At 36.8% G+C, this 7,250-nt stretch overlaps 1 long non-coding RNA gene across 1 annotated transcript; it reads left to right on the top strand.

Annotated features, from left to right (window-relative positions):
* The first annotated feature begins 4,113 nt into the window (after positions 1-4,113).
* LOC110371000 (uncharacterized) lies at positions 4,114-5,537 on the top strand. Its single transcript, XR_002429266.3, has 3 exons — positions 4,114-4,244; positions 4,819-4,891; positions 5,416-5,537. It is a non-coding gene; the product is annotated as an uncharacterized LOC110371000 (long non-coding RNA).
* The last annotated feature ends 1,713 nt before the right edge of the window (positions 5,538-7,250 follow it).

Here is a 7,250-nt window from a genome sequence, read left to right as displayed (position 1 = left end):
TTTTTGTTTCAGTTGCTCTGTATTTACTGTTGGATATTTTTAGATGGAATTTTCTACCTGTGATTTCTCCCGCTTGAAGGGAACTTCCAGTCCTTTCGCAGGCTGTTGGCTATCAATGAGTGACCCACATTTCATTTAAATTGGTTCAGGAGTTTAGGTGTGAAAGGGGTGGTAGATAGACAGAGATACTTCCTCATTTAAATGTTAGTTATAATTTGTTATATTATAATGTTGTTGCATTTTAATGAGAAAGTGTGAACCGATGCCTGTCTAACTTTTCTGCTTCTCGGGTTTCATTGAAAGCAGAAAGCAATTTCAACACATACTAAAGAAAAGTACGTTATTCATTCAATAATGTAGTTATAAAGCGATACAAATTATAAAGATATGAAACGACCATTTAACGTTGTATCTTTTTCTCAGAAAATAAAGAATTTTCATTGACCTGAATTCAGAGCCATTTTAGCAGGATTTAGTAGAACTCGCTTCTTTAATTCTAAAAAAGATTTCTATACAACCCGTGTTTTCTACAAAAGATAAGGTTTCTTTGCTCGCCAGATTTATGTTTCGGATAGTAAATTTTACGAAATAGCCTTTAGAGAAAACTACGCAACAAGAAATACCTTATTGTGTCAGAAAACTTTAAATTATGTTTTAGGAAACAACTGGTTATTACTTTCTTGTAGAACAATTAAATAATTTAATGAAACTAGGCTGTAAATCAGCAATTCCGTGAAATCTGATAAACAACCTCCAGAATGCCCCGCCCTTCAACACTTACTATGTGTTATTGCTGAGAAGAATACGATAGTTTACAATGCTAGTTAAAATTCATTACTTTTATTGAACCGTCAAAAACGGTTGCTATACAATATGTATGAAAATGCAAGCTATGACGTCACAGACTTTTCGCGTCAAACTGTATACTTAGCTTCCATTATTAATGAAAAATGAAATCAATATTATTCCATCGAGACGATAAATGAAAGTGACATTATTTTAAGATTCTTTAACAACGTTGAAATTAATTTTTGGCCTAGTCAATTACCCAATACGATATATTCTGTCTGTTTGGTTGTCTATGTATAGAATTGTGAATGTCTACAACTGTTAGCTGTCATACTATGACATGTAGTAGTACAGTGTGCACTACAAATACGGGATGGTGTTATTCGTCCGTTACAGCCAATGCTTTTGTAAAATAGTTTCTCTATGAATTGTTCGAGGTTTGAAAACATATTTTTCTGAAAATTATGAGTAAAATTTTTTATACCACTACTAAATGAAAAAAAATCTGTCTTGCAAGTTTAAATTACTGGCTAATTTGCGATAAAACATAGTAGGATTCGATCTGTAATAGTAATGATTATCTTAAAGGTAGTAGTACATATAGAGTTCGCAGCTAAGTAACAGCTCCAAGACGTGACAATTAATTATAAGTCAAGAAATAAACTAACTCATTTCCGCATTAATAAAACTAGCTAAGATGACCTCGGGCCTAATAAACCGTACCCAACTGTGAATTAATGAATGGCGTCCACAGCCAATTTCGGCCACGGCGGCTGTTCTCATTTAAGGAGATCAGCCAGCTGCGCAGGACATATTATAGTGCACGAGCATTTGCGCAGACACTGGTGCACTTCACTCTTATAACCCGATGGGACGGCAATCCGACACGACCGGAAAGAGATCAGGCGCAGGACCGACATTTACGCGTTCTCCGATGCACGGGTGAATCAATCACCAACTTCCAGACTACAGGCTGCTTTATGAAAGCTTAAGAAAACCCACAAAGCGATTTCGGTCCAACCCGGGAATCGAACCCGAGACCTTGAGCACAGCTGCCGCGTTTGCGACCCGAGGCAGTCAACCTAACCTAACTGTACTAACTATGCAGAGGCGTATACTTAATTTAGAAACTAATCTAAGCAAACTTAACATATCTCCTAGCGCAGTCTACGTACAAACTTCTAAACTCATAACCTACTGTTTACAACGTTAGCCAAAAAATTACAAAGTACAAACGTTGCCTAAATAACTTCACGACAGACGCTTGAATTAAAAGGGGCAACCGCGCGTATACTCAACTTTTTTACCCTTTCGAGTTTGCAGCACCTGCGTTGCCTAAATTATGTAAATACAATTTAATTCAAAGTCCTTTGTAATCTTTTACTTTCAAATTTTCGGGGAAATTGACTTATTTAAGCATACGAGTTTTTTGGAGTTTTTTTTTCTGTGATGAAAAAGGAGTATTGTGTTTTGTTTTGGGGTGTTAATCCCGGTAGCTCGGTGGCACGTATCCTTCTTTTCAAGATACCTACCTAAATAGACTTACAAATACTACCAATACCTATATCTTACCTTTTTTATCGACGTAAAATCATCAAATGACCCCTCCCGCTGTGGGTTAGCAGCGGTGAGGGAATGTCAGACTCTTACTGACTAAAATCGTCGTGTTCCGTCATAGGCCTTTTATGTACCAGGGCCGCGGTATCTCTTTCGAACAACCCGCAGCCCCGGCAGGCCTTGGCCCTGCTGGGCCCCGCTGGGGTTGCTGACATCTCTTTGAGGAGCGCGTGGAACAACGCGCGCCGTCGACACGGGTCTGTCGTCTAGAAAGACAGAGGGACGATGAGCCACCCGAACTCACCGCCCACAGACCCACGCCTACGGTGGCCGGGAGTCATCTCGCGACACCCGGCGCCCATGGTGTCTACCTGGTCCAGCGCGGCGGCCGGGATGAGAGGTGCGAACTCTCTGGCGTTCCGCCTCCTCCTTCTCGAGCATGACCGCTTCGCAGAAGGAGGCGACGGCATCCCATTCCCTCTCGCCCCGGACCATGGCCTGAACCAGGGCCGGACGCGAGAGGTCGCCGCCGCCCAAAGCCTCGACGAGGACCCGGCGGTGCCCTTCCCATGCGGGGCACACCTGGACTGTGTGGTCCACCGTGTCCTCGGGGCTGTCCGCACAATGGTGACACCCGGGCGCCTCCTCACGACCGATGCGGTGCAGGTACCTCCCGAAACAACCGTGTCCGGTGAGGACCTGCGTCATGCGGTACGTGAGGGCGCACCTATATCTTACCTTGGACTAAGTCTGATAGTGGTATGCCAGAGAAGATTTTTGTACCAACAAGGAGTCTAATAATACAGTAATAGATGTAGTGTATAAGAATCGGTAAAATAAACATGGCGTAAAGGAGTAATTTTTACTACAGTCATGATTTATACGCTGTTATGCTAAACCGATCAGATTATTGGCGATGACATTTAGTATGGAGAGAGGTAAATCAGAGAAAAGGATTCTGAAGATGCGCGTAGAAGCGTTTTACTCAGGTATAAAAATAAAACATTTGGTTTACATATAGGTAACCACATTATGTACTTCAGTAATAAAATATTTGGTAAATATTTTGGCTTCTCCCAATGTCGTCAATTCTAGACATCCAACCTCTTTACTGCAACCTTACACGTGTCTTTCAAAAAGACATTATGTAAATAATGTGTAACAACTAATTAAAGGCTCCAGCAGACCGGATGCGTATGCGTAACCACGCGCGTAGTCACGCGCGTAGTTACGGCGTAACCATGAGTTGTAATGTATGGAAATGTATGAGACAGGCCACACCGCTTGCGTAACGTAGACACGCGCGTCGTTACGCAATATATTTACTGTGTCTGGGACTAAGTAAATGTTTTCATTTAAAAAACTTTGCATAAGTGAAGGGAATGGCATTCAGTAGGTAATTTGCATTTTTCGGGTTCCAAATTGTAGTTGACGTAAAAACGATATAGATTTTTTTTCTTATAAATGGTTTTATGGTTTGTTTCTGTACCTCAGTTACTGGTACTGTGAACAATGATAGCCACAATTATCAGTATATTTTATTTTATTTACCCTTAAAAAAGTGATACTTAAAAATTACTCATCCATATACTGCATGGTATAAAATTGTATTAGGTATTGAAATACAGTGCATGAAAGTAACCACGCAATGCATTTTAATAAACGAACAATTTCAATATTACTATTCTTACACATGATTAAATTACAATATGCATACAAACATTGATATCATTGTGTCAATTCATTTTCAATTTCAATTTAAACAACATTATTCTATCATATCACCTGTATTAATAAACTTGACAGTACAAAAGCATCCGATATTTCCTTTCCATCAATATTCAACCAAATTTTGGACGAATCGAACCTGTTTTTGCCGTCCATATTTTCATAAAAAGGTATGTTATTATTTTACAATTATTTTGATTTATTTGACTGTTCAATGGAACTGTATTCGATATGAAAAACTAACAATATTTTGAGCGTAACTGAATTGTGAAATGTTGATCGAAATATGTTGAATATAAAATTATTTTATTGACTAATAAATGATATAAGTACTTCATGTTAATTTGTGTGAATTAACGCTCCAATGTCTACTTAAAATGAGGATACATAGTCCTATAAATAGTCTATGGTTGAACCATAACTTGCATGCAACTTGCTGTTTGATTAACTGTCAAAAGCTATTTTGATTTACGTATCATTGGCAGGAAATTATATATAGGAAATAGATAAATATAGGAAAATAGATAAAAATTACATGTTAGACAATAATAATCAAATATATAGAATTCACTAGCAGCCCAACTTGGCTGTGAATGGGTTTACGTTATTAAATCGTATAAAGGCAACTTTTTTTCATGAATCGGTATCTGTGTATTGGTGAAAACCACATGGAAATAATTACGATCACAAACAGACAAAAACACGATGGCACCTAGAGAAGATATAGATATGGTTTTTTTGCAGATGTATGTCAAGGTTGTTGGGGCACTAGTACTGCTGCTAGTACTATTCAGACTCTCTGTTGAAGCTACTCACAGTAAGTAGACAAAGGCGAATTATTAACTAGCTTCCCACGCGTGGTGTGTTGATAAAAAGTAGCCTATGTGTTAATAAATTCAGGGTATCCCATAACTACATACCGAATTTCAACCAAATCGGTCCAGCTGTTTTTGCGTGAAATAATAACTAACGTATATCCACACATTCTCACAAACTTTCACATTTATAATATTCATATTAAAAGGATTATTATAAAGGAAACTTTCATATTTCAATATATGTTTTACGATATATACTTTTTTAATTTAAAAATGTTCTTGTTTAAGACAAAGAGTTGGTGGATTTAAGTTGTTAACTGGAGAAACTTGGATCTTATTTATAGGGATATGAAAGGTGGAATTACTGAACAATTGTTCACACATATTCTGGTTCAATTTCCTGTGCCGATTGTCTGAAAACATGCCTAGTTCTAGCAAAGGAAATATAGGCTAATTATCTCAACTTAAATAAGCTTTCAAAACTAATTTAAAAGTTCTAAGTTTACGATTATTTTATTTACAGGTGGAATGAACTTAACCGAGTATATCAACCCCGATTCTTAATAAGCACGAGTATGTGAGTGCTAAGATATTTTTGATACAGGAATTATGTTTAACCAAATAAAGGAATTGTTACGATAAGTATTTATTTTGTTTTAACGTTAACCTTACTTCCTAAGGAAAGATTTTACTGGAGTGGAGCACTGTGACGCCCACGAATGTTTCTTCCGTTCTGACTCGCTTTAGCAAATTGCGTGCGAGCATTTTTAAAGTGTAAGCAAACCTGCAATCTTTATGTTAGAAGTAGATTCACGCCAATTCGAAAACTTCTGTTGTACAATTTAATGCCAGACGTTCAAAAAGTTATATTTTTCGACTCTTTGTTTACTACAATACTTTTTTAATTACCCAAGAAATCTAAGCCAATTGCTTGAGCAAAACCTTCATCCACAATCTTGGTTGGTTGGTACAATTTTTACATTTACTAAAAATACAGAATGCCCACATTGTTCTCCTCAAGTGCAATGGCGCAAAAGAACCAACATTGTTTAATTTTAAATTTTCTTTAGCAACCGTAAACTTCTTGAATTAATTTATTAATTTTACGCTCAAAGTTCTGCCACATCTGTATAAATAATTACTTTTGTTTAAATTCAATAAGACTTGAGAATGGTTGTCAATTGGCTGAATTGCAATTTGGTATGAAATTGGAGATTTTACAATGTTGTTAACAATTTGGGTCTAATAAGCCGTAAAACGTACAATTTTGTCAAATGACTTTTAATCTGTTCAACGCCAAAATAATTTGAACAGCATGACAGGTCAATCGGATAGAACTGTTTATTGAAACTATCTGGAACACTGAAACATTTATCTACTGTCACCTTAAGGGGAACACAGGAGAAACTTATAGGGCCACACACATCCAGGTTTAGTTTTCAATTTTTTACTGAGCATGTGGTGAACTCTAGGAAGTTCATAATATATGTGAAATCTGTTATATCTTGAAACATCGTCTATGGTCACCAAAAAGAATAGCGTAGGGGAAACTTATGGTTGCCACACATGTTCAGGTTTAGTTTTCTATGTTCACTAATAGTGTATGTCCATGAAGTCCATAGCTCATATGGTGGATCTGCCTGATAGGTGATATTCGAAAACCTAGGTCTGAAAATGTACGCCTTATTGCTCTTTTGAATAAATTGCCTCAGAAAAATATTTATGCACGTGTACAATTTTTTGTTACTGCTGAAACTAACTGATAAAATTGGGACAGCACGTGTAACAAATAATATTGAAACCGACATATTTTGGCACTACAAAATATTCAGGCACATTTTTTAAAACCTCGATGTATTAAAAAAAAGCTGAACCGACAACTACATAAAAGTGAATTTAGGAAATAAGCTATGAGGCTTGATATCTGTAGGTATAGGTATGTACAAGCTGGTCCTTTTGATCTCATACACGAGCCGAAGAAACTACTTCGAGAATCCGGATAAAAAATGACCTATAGTAAATATGTCCTTTATTAGGCTTCAGACTATCTATCTATGTACCAGTATCAAATCAGATAAGAAGTTTTGGTTTAAGGTTAAAAAGAGAGAAAGATATAGTACCTATTTGAATGATTTCTATACAAAATATGGCATGAACCAAAGCGAATCAAAAGATTTTACATTTTAGATTTCAACCAAAATAAAAAGCAGTTTTGGTACCCCGTAAAAATAGCCTATGGATTATAATAACGACATGAACAGCCTACACTATGGATTACAATATTATCATCCTCCTACACTATCCCTATAAAAATAAACAAACAACCCACATACATATAACCATTAACCTACTTCACCT

Source organism: Helicoverpa armigera, chromosome 10 (genome assembly GCF_030705265.1).
Source record: "Helicoverpa armigera isolate CAAS_96S chromosome 10, ASM3070526v1, whole genome shotgun sequence".
Taxonomy (NCBI): domain Eukaryota; kingdom Metazoa; phylum Arthropoda; class Insecta; order Lepidoptera; family Noctuidae; genus Helicoverpa; species Helicoverpa armigera.
This window is presented reverse-complemented; position numbering and strand designations above follow the sequence as displayed.